At 46.6% G+C, this 18,758-nt stretch overlaps 1 protein-coding gene across 1 annotated transcript in view; it reads left to right on the top strand.

Moving 5' to 3' along the window:
* The first annotated feature begins 11,297 nt into the window (after positions 1–11,297).
* AKR1A1 (aldo-keto reductase family 1 member A1) overlaps positions 11,298–18,758 on the top strand; it is a 428,825-nt gene continuing 421,364 nt past the window's right edge. The window contains exon 1 of the mRNA XM_069642381.1: positions 11,298–11,500. The gene's annotated coding sequence lies outside the window, so the exon portion shown is untranslated. The remainder of the gene's footprint in view (positions 11,501–18,758) is intronic.

The following is an 18,758-nucleotide window of genomic DNA, read 5'->3' on the forward strand; positions in this document are numbered from 1 at the left end:
GTCAGCATGCTCCGCAGCAAATGGAATTGAATGTCTCTACCTGTCCCAGCAGTCTCTTTTTATGTGTTTTGAAAATGGGTGTGTGCCTGGGCCTAGCTAAGCCTGCCCCTCTCTACTTGTCATTGGCCCAATTCTCCCCTCTCCCATGATTGGGGGAAGGAAATGTATTGTCATCATGATGAGGTCTGTTTATGGGTCAGAGGATCCTCCCCTGGTCAATTTGCCCACAAATCTATATTTGATTCAAATATATATTTCCCAGGTACACAAGTGGTTGACATTACATGTACATATTATATCTTCCTTATGGTCCATGCTTGTCCGCCTCTGATCTTCCTGGGGGCTTGCATTAAAAAATGACAACATTTTGGGCTTTTTGACTGGTTTTGCAATATTGGACATTTACCCAAAATTACACAAATGTGCACAAGGAGTATGGACATTAATTGATGAAGTGTCAGATTTTTAACATGCAGACATTTGCAGTAAGACCATATTTTCCGCTAGCAACCCCCCAGAATACACCACAGGGTCCTAACACCTCTTAAAACGTGCACAGAAAAATCACAAAAATAATGATATTACTTATATAATTCTGACAAGTCCGCACTATGAGTTATCTATCTTTTTAAAATTATGCTCTGGTCAAAAAGGGGTGTGGCTTCCCACATCACATGGTGGAATAACTGGTTTATCCACTTCCCCCAAGCCAGCTTGTTCACAGAGGCACAGCTGCCCCCAGTTTCTCCCAAGAGGAAGTTATTTTACGACGCCCCCAATATAACATTTGCCTGAGTCAAGGAAGTTGCATTGTTCTGTCCCTTCCAGTTCCCAGGTCCCCTCCCTTAATTCAATCAGAGAGGTGTCTACTCCGTTTGGCAAGGGGCAGCAGGATGCAGCTAGGCCTGGGAAGAGTGGCTGAGCAGGTTTCAACTCCTGTTGGGGGTAGTTGTCAGGCAGAATTCAGTTTCATTAAGCCAGGTTTCAGCTAAATATCACTTTTTGTTCCCAGTTTTCTACATTCAAATCAAACTGACAATGTTTACCTATACATTAAATAATTACTTCCTTCAAGTCATTTCAGAATATAGTTTTACATTGTATCCACCTCTTAGCAAGTCTTTCCTTGGTCTGGTTTTGTTTCATTTGTTCAGTTTTCTACAAAAGTCTGGTGGTTTTAAAACGGCGGCTTTCTGATAGTGGTGAGTACCGGTAATGCAACCATTTTTGGGATTAAGAAAATAAATTCCCCACAATTCTGAGTTGCTTTTTGGCAATCAGCATTGCCATTCCCAATGGTTTCAGGCTACTGTGTGTGTAGCCCAATGGTGGTTTTAGGCAGTGCCCTCCTGTGCTCACACATTGTAACGCTCACCTGATTCCCGTAGAGGCGCCGGTCTTGACTGGGCGTATACCGTATCTTCAAAGGTGATGTGTAACACACGGCTGGCTCTTTGGGCTGGACCTCTGTGCACTGTATGTCTGACTCGAAGGGTAAGATGTCTGCAGATAGAAAATATGGGATTAAGGAACTGGGTTATTGAATGTCTCTCTCTTCTTCCCTTTCTCTTCTCCTGTAGAACCCCAAAGGTTAACGCTCTCACCTTAGGTAAGTGAACGCCGTGCTCTCCATCTGCCTCGGGGCAGGGTGCTGTAACCAGTTTCTTCACTGGATAAGGGGAGCAGGCCTCTTGACTTCAGAGGACTGCTGTCCGTCGTTTACTGCACGAACGGTAAGTTTCGAGTAATTCTAATGTCTTTAAAGTCTTTAGTAATGATGTTTCTTGTTTTGCAGGATTCCGGCGATGGCGGATGACGGGCTGAAGTGAGTTGAAGATGGAGCCCGTGTGATGAATAGAAGCGCCTGGAAGCACGTAAGTAAGCGCTTGTTGCCTGCTTCACGATGCGCTCTAACTGTCTTTTTATTTTGCAGGTACAAGTTCGGAGCGGCTGCAGGGTGCCGGAATACCCACTGGGTTAGATGTGGAAAGGAGTAATGGCACGTGAGTATTAAAGTTCCCCAATGTCTTTAAACGAACCTTGTTTTGTCTTTCAGATGCGGGATGCAGCGCCGAAGGCCTCCGGAGCGTGCGAAGAGTTGGTAAGCTTTTGTCTTTCAGATGCCGGAATGCAGTGTGAAGACCTCCGGAGCGCACGAAGAGTAGGTAAGCCTTTGTCTTTCAGATGCCGGAATGCAGCGCGAGGCGTTGGTGACAGCCGATGGACCAGGTAAGTGAAGAGCTGTCACTGAAGACCGTAATGCTAACCTGTTCTTTCTTGTCTTTATAGGTGTTGCTGAAGACTGGATTCAGGATGGTAAGCCTTTTTCCTTAGGCCCAGGATCAGATGCAGAAGACACAATGAGCGTTCTGCTGCAGAGGATGCAGAATAACGCAAAGCAAGATTCATCCATCGGGTGTGGTTTAAATAGCCTCCTGTAGTGCTTAGGTGTCTCCTTCCACAGCCACGCCTAGGTAAGAAAAGAGTTCCTGCTTTCCAGAAGAGTTCCAGTGTTCTGAATCTAGGGAGTGGCTCCTGCCCCACCCAACAGGAAAAGTAGTTCCAAACAGAAGAGGATCAGAGGCTCAACTGGCAGGCAAGTAAGCAGCATGGTCTGCTGCAGGTAAGTCCACCCAAGCATTATGAGCCCGGCGCTTCCAGCGCTGGGACTGGGCATATTTATGAGCCTGGTGCCACTGGCGCCAGGACTGGGTCCAAAAGGTCCCAATTGGGACTGGTTGGCACTCGGAACCTGGGTTATGGATCTGCTTCCAAGGGAGTTGGGAAAACCCTGACCTTTTGGAAGCAGAGATCATGACAGTACCCCCCCCTCAAGGCCCCTCCCAAACCGGGCTTCTCCGGGGGTTTTGGCTTGTCAGGAAATGTTCGGTGAAATCTTTTGATTAGGCGAGGAGCGTGGACATATTCAGCAGGTTCCCAGGATCTCTCTTGGGGGCCGTAGCCTTTCCAGTCAATTAGGTAAAATAGTTTAGATTTGGAGATCTTGGAGTCCAGAATGCTTTTGACTTCAAACTCGAGTTCTCCATCAACTAGGATAGGTTTTGGAGATTTAGTTAGTCAGGTTTGAGGTTGCACGGGTTTTAATAGAGAGACGTGGAAGACCGGATGTATCTTCATGTGCGGGGGCAAGTCCAACTTGACCGCTACTGGGTTTACTATGGTAGTGATGGAATAGGGACCAAGGTATCTTGGGTTGAATGTGCGTGGCCCTTTTAGAGGTAGATATTTGGTGGATAACCAGACTTGATCCCCTACTTGATATTGAGGGGCTTCCTTCCGATGTTGATCTGCTCCTTTCTTGTATTGTTCTTTAGCCCTTTGAAGGTGAGAAACAGCTTCCTTAAAGGCTTGGGTGATTGTAGAATGCAGGTAGTCTACTGCTGGTGTTTCAAGATCTTGGAGGGGATCCAACTCCGAGGTTCGAGGGTGACTGCCGTACAAAAGAAAAAACGGGGTTTTCCCAGTTCCCGAATGGACAGAGTTATTGTAGGCATATTCGGCTATCCAAAGGATGTCTTTCCAAGTTTTTTCAGTTTGTTGCAGCATGCAGCGTAAATACTGTTCCAGAGTTTGATTGGTCCTCTCGGTTTGTCCGTCGGTCTGAGGGTGGTGACTGGTCGATAGTCTCACATCAATTTGAGCCGACCGACAGCAACTTCGCCAAAAATGAGAAATAAATTGACTACCTCGATCCGAAATTAGAACCGAAGGAAAACCGTGCAGTCGGACGATGTTTTCGAGAAATTCTCGGGCCAGAGTTGCTGCTGTTGGCAAGCCTTTGGGCGGAATGAAATGCGCCATCTTGGAGAATAAGTCCACGATTACTAGAATCGTATTGTATCCGGAGCATGGAGGTAGATCGGTGATGAAGTCCATAGAAAGCGTATGCCAAGGGCGAGGTGGGATGTCAATAGGGCGTAAGAGGCCTGCTGGTCTTTCCTTTTGACTCTTGTTTTGGGCGCATACTCCACAGGACATTAGAAAGTCTCTGATATCTTTTTTCCAAGACGGCCACCAGAAGTAGCGCTTGATCTTTTCTGAGGTCTTGGCCATACCGGGATGTCCTTCCATTAAAGAATCATGATAACAAGAGATTACTTTTTTCTGTAAATCTGTGCTGGGTAGGTATAATCGTTCTTGGAAATACAATAAGTTGTCCTTTACTGCAAAGTCCTTTCCCTGCAGATGCCAATTCTGTATGTCTGCTGGAGTTACAAGTTGCCTGGCTTTATCCTTAACTTCCTCTATGGATTCTGTGGCGATTACACCCAGAATTCTTTGTTCGGGAATGATTGGTACAGGTTTAGGGTTGATCAAGTGTTCTTCCACTCCCATCCGAGAAAGGGCATCAGCTTTACCGTTCTTTGTACCAGGTCGATAGGTAATTATGAAGTCAAACTCGGCAAAGAATAATGCCCAACGGAGTTGTCTAGAGGATTGGGCTTTTGCGGTTTTCAAATATTGCAGGTTTCAGTGATCCGTAATCACAGTAACGGTGTGTCGGGCCCCCAGCAGATAATGCCGCCAAGCCTTAAAGGCAGACTTGATAGCCAGAAGTTCCTTGTCAGTAATCGTGTAATTGATTTCAGGAGGCGAGAATTTGCGGGACCAAAATGCCACGGGATGCAACTGATTGGTTACCGGGTCCTTTTGTGATAGAACTGCCCCCATGGCAAGGCTTGAAGCATCAGTTTCCACGATGTAGGGGAGTTCGGGGCGAGGGTGTTTTAAGATTGGTGCAGAGATAAATTTAGTCTTCAAATCCTGGAAAGCTTGTTCCGCCTCGGTAGACCATTCAAAACGTTTGTTTTTCTTTAACAAGGCAGTGATGGGCTGGACTATTCGAGAGAATTCGGGGATAAACCTGCGGTAAAAGTTAGCGAAGCCTAACATGCTTTGCACACCTTTTACGGAGGATGGTGATGGCCATTTGAGAACTGCATCGACCTTCTTTGAATCCATACGCACTCCGCCAGGTGATAATATGAATCCCAAGAATTCAACTTCAGTCACGTTGAAAACACATTTTTCCAACTTAGCGAAAAGTTTGTGTTGACGCAATCTTTCGAGGACCATTTTCACGTGTTTCCGATGTTCAGATTCCGATGAAGAATAAACGAGGATGTCGTCAATGTAAACAACAACACACACATCTATGAGCTCTCTGAGGACATCGTTCATAAAATATTGAAAGGCGGCCGGGGCATTGCAAAGTCCGAAGGGCATGACCTGATATTCAAATAGCCCATACTTGGTGCGGAAGGCCGTCTTCCCTTCATCGCCCTCTTTTACTCGTACCAAGTGGTAAGCTCCTCTAAGATCCAGCTTTGTATATATGCATGCTTTTCTGACTTGGTCCAGGAGTTCAGGGATCAAAGGTAACGGATATCTATTCTTAACGGTGATCTGGTTCAGGGAGCGATAATCTATACAAGTTCTAAGGTCTCCTTCCTTTTTTGGAACGAAGAACAAAGCTGAAGAAGCAGGGGACTTGGAAGGACGAATAAACCCATTTGCCAGGTATTGATCCAGGTATTGTCGAAGGTGAAGGTTCTCAGGCTCGGTGAGGGCATAAATTCTACTACAAGGAGGAGTAGATCCAGGTATCAGGTCTATCTGGCAGTCATAAGACCTATGAGGAGGTAGAGAGTTAGCCTGATCCTTCCGGAAAACATCTTGGTATTCTAGGTATTCGGGAGGTAACTGGGGAGTCTCTGAAGAAATTGCTGCCAGTGCAACACCAGGTGGAGGGTGACAAGTAGAGACACATTCTGGAAACTGGACCGTTCTTGCTCGCCAATCGATCAGAGGATTGTGTTTCTCTAACCAAGGTATTCCTAGAATAATCTGAAACTGAGGGGCCTTGATCACATCGAACACGATCTTCTCATGGTGTCCATCTTGACTTACTAGCGTCACCTCTTGAGTGGTATGCGTTACTGGCCCGGAGGCTATCTCCGTACCATCCACCGTAGTAATGACGTCCTTTACAGCCTTGGGACAAAGAGTTAGATTCATCCTCAAAACCATTTCATGATCCACATAATTGCCGATGGCACCGCTGTCGACGTAAGCTTCAATTGCATGTAATCGATCCGGATTATCAGGGCTAATGAGGACCATAGGTATCACGAAATGCGAGGTCACGGAACTGGTTTTCACGCTCGGCAAGAGGACCTCTATTCTTGTAGGGCGAGGTCGTTTCCCTGCTCAGAGTTTGTAACTTTGGTAACTGCAGCTCCTACTGCCTTCTTGGCAGGTTTCACCGGACAGTCTCGAAGAAAGTGCCCTGAGTTTCCGCAATAGAGGCATAATTGCAACTGTTTTCTCCTTTCCCGCTCCTTTTGTGTTAGAGGACCTTTCAGACCCCCTATTTGCATGGGTTCCCCGGAGTCTACTCCTTTGGAAGGAGTTGGCGGTTTGGAAAATACTCGAGCATCAAACTTGGAATGATCGGCCTTCCTGTTCTGCAGTCTGTGATCTATTTGAACGACTAAGTCTATATAGTCCGAACAATCTTGTGGGGGATTCACTACTTGGGCTAACACATCTTTGAGCTCTCCACATAGACCTCTATAAAACAGCGTAATCCTTTTGTCCTCAGGCCATTGAGTTTCCACTATCAGTCTGTTGAAAGACGCAATATAAGCCAAAAGGTCTTGATTACCTTGTCGCAACGAAAGAAGCTCATTGTCCAAGGCCTGCCCCTGTGAATGTCTTGCGAACAGTTTTTCCATACTGAGCTGAAAAGCTTGAAAATCATGGAGGACCGGATCATCTTGATTTACTAGAGGGATCGACCAGTCTGCCGCATTGCCACTAAGGTACGAAAGCACGAAAGCTACTTTAGCTTGATCAGTTGGAAAGGCTGCTGGCCGGCATAAGAAATGCAACCGGCACTGATTGATAAATACTGCAAACCTCTTTGGGTCACCAGAAAATCGTTCGGGCGGAGCCAGAGGTACATTCCCAGGTAGGTTGATCTGCACTGGATTCATAGAGGATGTAGAAGGAAGATTTCCCCCAGATGCGGGTAACGGGGTCTGTCCGGCTTGTGACTGTAGCAATTGTCTAGCGAGATCATCTGTTCGTTCCTTGGAAATAATCAGTTCCCTTCTTAGAGCGTTCGTTTCCTGACGGGCTGCATGCACTTCTGCCCTTAGTTCCCCAAGTAACTGGGCTAGCTGGTCGGTATCCGAGGTTTCCATAGCGCCTGGACGGGAGTTTTGTGGTAGGCTTTGCGTTCTGTAACGCTCACCTGATTCCCGTAGAGGCGCCGGTCTTGACTGGGCGTATACCGTATCTTCAAAGGTGATGTGTAACACACGGCTGGCTCTTTGGGCTGGACCTCTGTGCACTGTATGTCTGACTCGAAGGGTAAGATGTCTGCAGATAGAAAATATGGGATTAAGGAACTTGGTTATTGAATGTCTCTCTCTTCTTCCCTTTCTCTTCTCCTGTAGAACCCCAAAGGTTAACGCTCTCACCTTAGGTAAGTGAACGCCGTGCTCTCCATCTGCCTCGGGGCAGGGTGCTGTAACCAGTTTCTTCACTGGATAAGGGGAGCAGGCCTCTTGACTTCAGAGGACTGCTGTCCGTCGTTTACTGCACGAACGGTAAGTTTCGAGTAATTCTAATGTCTTTAAAGTCTTTAGTAATGATGTTTCTTGTTTTGCAGGATTCCGGCAATGCCGGATGACGGGCTGAAGTGAGTTGAAGATGGAGCCCGTGTGATGAATAGAAGCGCCTGGAAGCACGTAAGTAAGCGCTTGTTGCCTGCTTCACGATGCGCTCTAACTGTCTTTTTATTTTGCAGGTACAAGTTCGGAGCGGCTGCAGGGTGCCGGAATACCCACTGGGTTAGATGTGGAAAGGAGTAATGGCACGTGAGTATTAAAGTTCCCCAATGTCTTTAAACGAACCTTGTTTTGTCTTTCAGATGCGGGATGCAGCGCCGAAGGCCTCCGGAGCGTGCGAAGAGTTGGTAAGCTTTTGTCTTTCAGATGCCGGAATGCAGTGTGAAGACCTCCGGAGCGCACGAAGAGTAGGTAAGCCTTTGTCTTTCAGATGCCGGAATGCAGCGCGAGGCGTTGGTGACAGCCGATGGACCAGGTAAGTGAAGAGCTGTCACTGAAGACCGTAATGCTAACCTGTTCTTTCTTGTCTTTATAGGTGTTGCTGAAGACTGGATTCAGGATGGTAAGCCTTTTTCCTTAGGCCCAGGATCAGATGCAGAAGACACGATGAGCGTTCTGCTGCAGAGGATGCAGAATAACGCGAAGCAAGATTCATCCATCGGGTGTGGTTTAAATAGCCTCCTGTAGTGCTTAGGTGTCTCCTTCCACAGCCACGCCTAGGTAAGAAAAGAGTTCCTGCTTTCCAGAAGAGTTCCAGTGTTCTGAATCTAGGGAGTGGCTCCTTCCTCACCCAACAGGAAAAGTAGTTCCAAACAGAAGAGGATCAGAGGCTCAACTGGCAGGCAAGTAAGCAGCATGGTCTGCTGCAGGTAAGTCCACCCAAGCATTATGAGCCCGGCGCTTCCAGCGCTGGGACTGGGCATATTTATGAGCCTGGTGCCACTGGCGCCAGGACTGGGTCCAAAAGGTCCCAATTGGGACTGGTTGGCACTCGGAACCTGGGTTATGGATCTGCTTCCAAGGGAGTTGGGAAAACCCTGACCTTTTGGAAGCAGAGATCATGACACACATAGGCAAAAATGGGTGGCAGCCTATTCTTCATGTTTTCCCTGTGCACTCTCTGGGGAGTTCTGGCCATCATGATGTTTTCCATGACAGTATTGCACAGTTTTATGGTAGGGCTTGGATGCATAGGTAAAAACATCCCACAACGCTTGGTTGTCAGTAGATCTAGAACTTCAGAAGCACTGTTGGTTTTGGAAAACTGTTGGGCAAATGAATAAACTCACACTGTGGATCTTTGTAGAAATATGCCTGGTGTGAAAGTAAACCAGGTGGAAGTTGAAGTGCTGTGAAGTTATCCTGACAAAGATACAAACTGTGATGTGTGGTGTTGAAAGGGGTGCTGAGAGAAGCTGATATCAAGAAGCTGTGCATTTGAATCTTATAGGTTGTGGAAAATCAATCAGACCAAGAATATCATTGATGCTGTTTGATGGACTAAAAATATCTATTCAAGGAAGAAGGGGAATGTCTCCTTTGTTGAACATTGGATTATTGAAACTTTCTTTTGACAGGATGAAGGTTCAAAGAACTGTGTTGGAACTTTGTTATAAAGTTGGATTTCAGTGTTTCTTTTTTTCAAACCCAAAACCCGGGGATGGGAAATTTACCCAGATTATAAAGAGAGACTGTGAATACATTACAATTGCAATTATTGTTGTTGCGAATTGCCATATATTTCCTTGTGTATTTTATGTACAAGTGTGAGGGCCATATATCCTTTGTTAGAGTGTTTCCTTTAGTTTATTTTAGTCAGGGAAATGGTCATCAATGTAAGGATAGTGAGGCGTTTATTGAAAATCAGTATTTAATAAAATGTAATTTATTGAAAAATCATCTATCATCTAAAAATTGTCTGCCTCACAGTTCTGACCCCTCACAACATTTCCTTAATGATATGCATTATATTTGACCTGACACCACCCTATTCTTCACCTAAGAGCTGCTCAGCCGTGGCCACCACTAATGAGTCAGGACAAATTTAAGGGAAACTGATTGGAGTAATTAGTGCCTTTGGTTTCAGCAGTGGGAACCCCTTTGGTTGGAGCCCTCATTAACACTGTTTATAGCTGTCAGTACGCACTGGTTGGCACAGTCACGTGTCCTTATGTTAGTTAGCTGATGCCCCTAGCTGGATTAGTGATTGCCCCCTGATTGGAGCAATGGCCGTCTTCTTTTTGGAGCAGTCAGTGCCTCCTGGGTGGAGGAACAGTCACCCATTGGTTGGCGCGGTCGGTACCTACTCCTTGGAGAAATCAGTATCTCCTGGTTGGAGCAGGGGTTACCCTCTGATTGGAGCAGTCAGTATCTACTGTTTGGAGCAATCAATGCCTCTTGGTTGGAGCAATCAGTGCCTCCTGGTGTGAGCATCAGTTACCCTCTGGTTGAAGCAGTCAGTATCTACTGGTCTGAGCATTGGTTACCCTCTGGTTGAAGCAGTCATTGTCTACTGGTCTGAGCATTGGTTACCCTCTGTTTGAATCAGTCAGTGTATACTGGTTGGAGCAGTCAGTGCCTCCTGCTTTGAGCATTGGTTACCCTCTGGTTGAAGCAGTCAGTGTCTACTGGTTTGAGCATTGGATACTCTCTGGTTGAAGCAGTCAGTGTATACTGGTTGGAGCAGTCGGTGCCTCCTGCTTTGAGCATTGGTTACCCTCTGGTTGAAGTAGTCAGTGTCTACTGGTTTGAGCATTGGATACTCTCTGGTTGAAGCAGTCAGTGTATACTGGTTGGAGCAGTCAGTGCCTCCTGCTTTGAGCATTGGTTACCCTCTGGTTGAAGCAGTCAGTGTCTACTGGTTTGAGCATTGGATACTCTCTGGTTGAAGCAGTCAGTGTATACTGGTTGGAGCAGTCAGTGACTCCTGCTTTGATCATTGGTTACCCTCTGGTTGAAGCAGTCAGTGTCTACTGGTTTGAGCATTGGATACTCTCTGGTTGAAGCAGTCAGTGTATACTGGTTGGAGCAGTCAGTGACTCCTGCTTTGAGCATTGGTTACCCTCTGGTTGAAGCTGTCAGTGTCTACTGGTTTGAGCATTGGATACTCTCTGGTTGAAGCAGTCAGTGTATACTGGTTGAAGCAGTCAGTGCCTCCTGCTTTGAGCATTGGATACTCTCTGGTTGAAGCAGTCAGTGTATACTGGTTGGAGCAGTCGGTGCCTCCTGCTTTGAGCATTGGTTACCCTCTGGTTGAAGCAGTCAGTGCCTACTGTTTTAAGCATTGGTTTCCCTCTGGTTGAAGCAGTCAGTATCTACTGGTTGGAGAAGTCAGTGTCTCCAGGTGGGCACAGAGGTCACCCGATGGTAGGTGAAGTAAGACTCCCATGGTTCTAGCAGCCAGTGTCCTCTGGCCTGGAGCAGTCAGTATGCCTGCTTGGAACAGCCAGTTTGTTCTGGGTTCCTTACAGTCATCCCTCCGTGAATTAAGTTGCCCAGTGTCAGTTTTGAGTAGTCCATTCAGTCCTGTTTTTACTCTTTGAATTCGTGTAGTGGTTTTGTTGCTTTCCTCATTATAAGAAAGTTACTACATGTGATGTGGCATGTCCCAGAATGCAACGGAAACACCCAACGTCGTGCACTCAGGACTAGAGCGAAATTACGTGATAACCCTGGCTATGTTGCTGGCGAATGCACGTCCGGCATTAATGTGTACACACTGAAAGAAGCCAAACCCGGAAACGGAAATTCTGAAAGCGCAAAACTCTCGCTGCGGAGAAGGTTTCCAGGGAGCCCCACGCTCAGGGAGAGAGAGAGAGAGAGAGAGAGAGAGACCGAGACCGGTGAGTCCGCTAGCGCCCCGCCCGTGGCGGCTGCGGGAACGGGGCAGAAGCAGGGCGGGGAGGGGCAGACACCTGGGGCTCGGGCAGGGGGACCGAGCCCTGCATGACCCCTGACATAGACTTCCGGGCTGAGGTGGGAGAAGAACTCAACAGAGTACAGCACCCCCCTCCTCCGTCCTCTTCAAAGAGACCCTTTCCCGCGTATAATAAAACTGTCCTGTGATGGATATGCATTTATTTGTTGTCTTCCAATCTTGGCGGGTACCCACTGCCCAGGGCAGGGATGGGGGAGGCAGCCACATGCTGGGAGCAAAGCAGTGGCGCCAGAGCAGGCGATTGCAAAAGGGAGGGCTATGAAGAGAGTGGGCGGGAGCCACTAAAGCAGAAAGAGAACAGATTTTAGCCCCCACCCTCCAGATCAAGAGGCCGCAAGTGTAACACGTTCCACCCCCTTGAAGCTGTTGTAATCTACCTAGTTTTAGGGTGGATCAGTGTCCTCCTAAATTGTCTCATTTGACAGAGTGATGGCAACACCTTGTATGGTCCCAGCTGGCAGTGTGTTTTCCAACAGTTAGGAGATTATATAGTTTCACAATATTTACGGGTGGGCTCGAACCACCAACCTTTCAGGTGATACACTTAAGCATTAGCCGTTCGTGCCACAGAGACTGGTGCTAAAAGTGTTTGCTAGAACTGGAGTATATAATTCAAAACAAAATCCACTCTTTGTTTGAAATGTACAATTTGTTTTTAAGTTTTATTTATTTATTAAAATCACAGGGAAAGCAATGTATTTTTGGCAGAAAAAAACGCATACAAAATGTACCATTGATAATAGAGCAGAGGACATTTGTCCTTTACAATGGGGTGAGAGAATGTGATTTGAAGACCAGGTGTTTTAGGGGAAGGTGAAAACATAAACCAGAGATGAGGACAAGACGGAATGAAATGTGAACTGGATGGTGGAGGAAGTGGTGAATTAAATCTGCACAGGTTATTGTTGTGCCTGGTAAGGATGATGCAACAATGGGATTCCAGTGATTCCTTTATTTAACTTTGACTTTAATTATTTACATGGAAGACAATTGCATTCACTGTCCACTTGACTGTCTGAAGTTCCTTTTTATGTGTGCTGGCAGATCCAGTGTAGAGTGTCTTAGTCGGTTTGTGCCCCAGTTGAAGGAGAGCCACAGTGTGACTGCTCTCTCCCAGCTCACTCTCTTCGCAATACTTAGCTCCGCACTGCATGTTGGCTTGGCAGAGTAGGGCCGAAGCTGCTCTCGTGAGACTAGCACTCCACATACCTCCTTTTCTTGAGAAGCATGATGTCCAACTCCCATTACAAAATCATCCTACATCCCTGGTTTTCTTCTAACATGCTGTGGCCGGCCCGCATCGATCACATCAACGTTGGTCTTCCTCACCTCCATCACTGCTTCTTGTGAGTGCCATGTTGCCTGGTTCCACTTGCTTTTTTACTGAGACCACTTGACTCACCATCTCTTTTCCTTGGTTCACATCTGTTCCCTGTTCACATCTTTCACTGCTCTCTTCTCTCTCAATTGGTGACCTTCTTCCTTTGACTGCTTGAGTGTGAGGCAGTGAACTGCTTGTCACCGCAACACCCTTTCCAAACACTGCTACTCTCTCTAAGTTCCACCTTTTTTCATATTGGGTGAAGACATGATTTGTGCCTTTCCCCATAAGTTTGATTGGTTGATTGTACTGGAACCCTGTCAATCAGTCCTTGTGAGGTTGTTGAATATTCACCAGATTTCCTTCTTGTACCTTAGTCCTTTTCACTGCCCTGCGATTGTCATGCCACTCTTTCATGTGGTCCTTACTTTTCCTGATCCTCCACACCACCTCTTCCATGTTTATCGTGTGATCTTCCCTCACTCTGGACAGCCATTAGGGGACTACCATGGATGCAGCTCTTCTGCCTCATAGCATGTGGAAGGGCGATACCATGGTGGTTCCATTAGGAGTGAACCTGTGAGTGGCCACTGCCTCCTTCACTGTCTTGTGTGGATCCATACCTGATGCCATTGCCAGTTAAATGGCCCGTTTATGAATCAATTTGTTCTTTCTACCAGCCCATTGGCATGAGGATGATACAGGGCCACTTTGATATGATTTATGTTACTGTCCTGCATAAGCTTTCCCATCTAGGTGGACGTTAACTGGACTCCGTTGTCGGTCTCTATTTCTTTAGGCAGCCCTTCCCTTTGGAATGGCGACTTCAGGACAGCTATCACTGTTGTCGTGGTAATATCAGGCATGAATTCAGTCGCTACCCACTTCAACAAACAGCCTACGATTAAGATTCTGTACCTATGGTCAGACGTCATGACTTCCAAGGGACCTATGAAATCCGACCTCAAATTTTGCCATACTCTGTGTGGTACCTGCTTCAGTTTCAGTCTCTTGTAACTGTTTAGGCACTTGTGGCATCTTTCCATCATGTTCTTGATATCCCTGTCCATGTAGGGCCACCAGTATAATTCCCTTATCCTTCGTCTCGTCATGCTGATTCCTGAGTTCCCTGAATGGGCTCTGTACAGTATGATTTTCCACATCACCATAGGGGCTATTACACGGTCACCCCGTAACAGTAGGCTGTTGTCTTCATATATCTCCGCCCCTTACTAATATGGTCGCAGGCCTTCTGGAATCCCCATTTCATATGGCCATCCATTCTCGACCCATCTTGTCAACTTCGGCACAGATTTATCTTTGGCTGATTCCTCTAACCGGTGTGTCTCCCACTCATTTCCATGAATTCCTTCCTCCTCAAGTCTCCAACTGATGCCACTACGCTCTCATCTTGCAAAAAGCATGTGAATTTGGCCATTTTGTTCAGGCATCTGTGACATGCAATCAGCCTGCAACTTCTTCCATCTCGGAATGTGCATTATTTTGTATGTGCACTATTGTTGTTTTGCTGCTTTGTGTGCCAGTATTGGAAGTATGTCTTCATGCCTCACAGGGTACCATGTGCACCATAGGCTTGTGGTCGTTGACTAGATGAAACTTGGTTCCCCCAGATGTAGGTCCTGAAGTACTCCACTGTCCATGTGCATTCTGCCATCTCTTTCTCTACGGTTCAGTAGCTTTTCTCTGCCTCGGATAGTGCCTTGGATGCAAATACCACTACATTCTCCACATCGCATCTTTTCTTTGCAAGGGTCGCTCCTAACTCTTAGGCTCAGGCATCTCTGGTGATATAGTTGTCCCACATCGGGTTGAACATGGGTCTTAGGCATGGGGCTTCCACTATCATTTTCTTTACTTCATCAAATGCTCCTCTCTGCTCTGTCTTCCACGAGTACTCCATCACCTTCTTCAGCAGTTTTCTCATGGAGGCTCTCATTTCAGAGAATCATGGTAACAATTATGTGTAAAAGTCAGCAAAGCCCAAAAAACAATCTCAGTTCTTCTTTAGTTGTTGCCGCTGGTGCATTGACTATTGCCTAAAGCACATTTATCTTGGGGCTAATGCTTTCCTGCAAAGTCTTGTACCCCATATATTCCACCTCTTTCGCCCGATCATGCAACTCTCATATCAAAATTTAACTCCAGCAATCTGACATTTATTCAGCACATTTCTCTGTATGACATCATCTGTCTCCTTGTCTTCAGCATAAATGAGAATATTGTTCTGGAATTACAACACATTTCCTATGTTGTGCCGTAATTAGGCCCCTCATCCTCTGGAACACTGAAGAGTACGAAGATAGGCCGAATGGCATTCTGGTACAGCGATGCATGCCGAATGGTGTGATAAACGCCACCAGAGACAGCAACTCCTTGTGTAGACTAATAGGATGATGTGTGTCACGCATGTCCAACTTCGAGAAGTACTTGGCCTCCTTCATCATCAGAATCCGTTCATTGGTGCTTGGTAACGGGTAGCTATCAGTTATTATCTCCATATTGAGGCTGTCCAGATCTTGCAGATTCTAATATCGTCAGATTGCTTCTTTTTGATAAAGACAACTGTGCTTATCCATTCCGACGATTCCACCGTCCCATTCTTGCCCTCTTTTACCATCTTCAGTAGCTGATTTTGTAATGCAGCTCTGGTCGTAGTTGGACTGACTTTGTGTTTGACCGGCACTGCTCCTTCTCTCAGCTGAATCTTATATACATAGTTCTTTATCCTTCCCAGTTCTTCTGAGAACAACCTCAGGAACTCCTCTCTGGTTAGTAATGCTCCTCCTGCTCTTATGGAGAGGACCTGGTCTTCCGTGCTGGGATATAGCTTGATGATCAACCTTTCCTGTGTCATTCTACCACAGCACTGTCTGTCCCACCTCTGAAAAAAGTATCTGTCTACCTTTAACTTCTATATGTCCCTTTATGTATCCCAACAGATATACTGTGACACCTCCAAATACCTTGGGTCAGTGTTTCATCTCTCAAACGTCCACTTAGTTTTTTCCTACCATTTCCTTATAGGTGTCAAAAGGCAATATGATCAAGTCCTACTCCGAATTCGGCATCACTTTGATTTCATTCCCATCTACCTTGATCGGGCAATGAGGTTTCTCTCTTCTAGCTTTCGTACTGTTCACCATAATGATTGTGGGTCCATCATCTTCCGATGATTCCTCTTCTGCCGTTTCTTCTCTTGCTTCTATGGAGCACACGTTCCTTCTCTGTCAGAGACACGCCATGGCAAAATTCTCTTAAAGCTTTTGCATTCCTTGTTTTTATTAAAGGTTTGGGTCATTGTTAGGGTTACAGCCTTGTACCTTTTATGCATTTAAAAATAGCTTTTTGGCAATCTTATTACTGGCAACATTTTCACACTTGCATTGATTGTATTGAATGACTACATTTTGTTAAAAGATTTTTTGTTGGCTACATTTTCTGGGGCCATTTTCACATAGAACACTCCCTGTTTGTCTTTCTCCTCTCGGGCGTCATTCATGGGTCTTTCTCTGTTCCCTCTTTATTGAAGGGCATGCACCTCTGTACTCTGTGAACTTCCTGCCATTTCCTTGCATCTGAGTGTGTTCTCCTCTGCAACTCTGAATGGCTTTATCTAACTGCATTTCTTTTTCTAGCATGTACTTGTCTTGCACTTTCCTGCTATTTGTGTGCACTACCCGCATGTCGCATATCATATTTTCTGTGTTTTTCCCAAACACAGGAAGAAAATAAAAACACTAAATCCAGATCTAAATTTTACTGGGGTGAATGTACGAACGATACCCAAACGCCCATATAGTGCTGCCATTTCTCGTAGGCTTGTGACGTATTCATCTACCGGCTCCATATTATTATGCTTTCTGGTGTAAAATTGTATTCTGTGTAACAGTGTGTTTTTCCTGTTGGTGAATCTGTCATGCCACGACACATTTGGCGGCAATGGAACCGCTGGCCTTATGGCCCACCATATCCTTTCCATGTCACGTTTCCTTTTTGCCGGGGGTACTTATTCCACCACTTCCGGGTTGCGGATGCGTCGCAACGCTTCCGGTTTCCTATCCGTATTGTTGCTGTACGCTACGCTGTGTTTTTCTCAGTCTTGTACTCTTGTTCCCCAGTCCGTACTTTTCTGCCCTTCCCTGTTCCATTTCTGTCTCCTATAGCCTTCGTCTCTTCTTGTCCTTCCAGCCCTTCTTTTTCCTTTGCCTGCTGCGGTTACTTCCTTGTCCTTCTTTCCTAATTAGCTCTTCTTTTGCCTCCCTCTTCCCCTTGTCCTGCCCTCTCGAGTACCTACTCTCGACGAGTCTTTATATTGGACTCTGCCTCGCCCTGTTTCTTACTGCTTCCACGTTTACCAGTATCGGCCTGACTTATGGATTGATTTCTCTTACAATCTACCACCACTGTTTGCCTGGGCCACCCGTCTTCCGAATTGCTTCGGCCTCACGTGGTGCACCTCTCTCTCCAGGGACATTCTGCCATCTCTCCTTGGATTGAGTTCCGCCTTTACCTGCACTTGCCTCCACAACTGTTCCGTCTACTGAACCTCTCCAGTTGGACACCGAGGTCTCTCAGGGGTTTTTTGTGCCTTCGGGCTTTTTCACCTTCTCGACGCTCCCGGGGGTTTGCCCTTTGTCACCCCTGCAGGTGGCACAGTGACATCCTTCTGTGGTCGTCCTTATCTCCTCAAAAAAAAGGAGAGACCCAGAAGAAAAGAAAAGAAGGGTTCCAGGAAAAAGGACGAAGGTGAGGAGCAAGGGGAAGGGCGTGATTCGGAGTCTACCCTTTCAGACAAGGATATCACTGACTCCAGTGACAGTTTGCGACGCCAAACAGAAATCGAGATGGCCACACCGCAACAAGTACAGGAACCTGTAGCTGCAGTACATAATTTGAATTTGGAAGTGCAAAACCTTAAAGCAGCGAATACCACCTTGCAACAACGCATGGCAGAGAGGGAATGACCCTCTGCAGATCTACCTCCGCTTCCCTTGGTGTCAGGCAAGTTTGATGGCTCTCCGAAGAGAGTCAAAGAATTCCTGGATGCCTGCAATTTATACTTCTCTTTCCGTCCCCAAACCTTTGCCTCCGATCACGCCAAGGTGGGGTTTATGATTACCCATATGACGGGTAATGCCATGGCATGGGCCACCCCTCTAGTTAACCAGCCGGACCCAGTACTGCAGGACTATAGCGCTTTTAAGGCCCTGATGCAGCAGACATTTTTGCGTACCGAAAGTACCTTTATGGCATCAGAAGACCTTCTTGATATTCGACAAGGGAATTCTGACCTGCTGACGTACATAACAACCTTTAAACAAGTAGCAGCTGAAGCAGGTTGGCAGGAACAGGCTCAGTATGCCATCTTTCGACGTGGGTTGAGAGAAGACCTTAAAGATGAACTGGCCCGGATTGAAAGACCCACATCTTTTGCCGATCTCCTCACAGCCACCCTCCGAATAGACTTCAGAATAACAGAACGACGCATGGAAAAGAAGAAGACCAAGCTCTACTGGCCCCCTTCCCTTGGAAGCTCACCCGTCCACATCGGTGCCTTCTTCACGTCAGAGCAAAGAAGAACCTATGCAGATAGGCACAACTCAAGCTCTGCTCACCCCGGAGGAACGTAAGAGACATAGAGATGGCTGCCTGTGCATGTATCGCGGGGCGTCCACACATTTGTTAAGAGACTGTCCAGAAGTACTGCCCAGACGATCGGGAAACGATCGCCCTCGGTAAGTGTTGGGACTCACTTCCGAGGGGCCAATCCAAGTCCTTATGCAACTCTATCGGTATCCTCATCAGGGACATCTGAAGATTC

Source organism: Ambystoma mexicanum, chromosome 1q (assembly GCF_040938575.1).
Source record: "Ambystoma mexicanum isolate Mex_15411 chromosome 1q, UKY_AmexF1_1, whole genome shotgun sequence".
Taxonomy (NCBI): Eukaryota; Metazoa; Chordata; class Amphibia; order Caudata; family Ambystomatidae; genus Ambystoma; species Ambystoma mexicanum.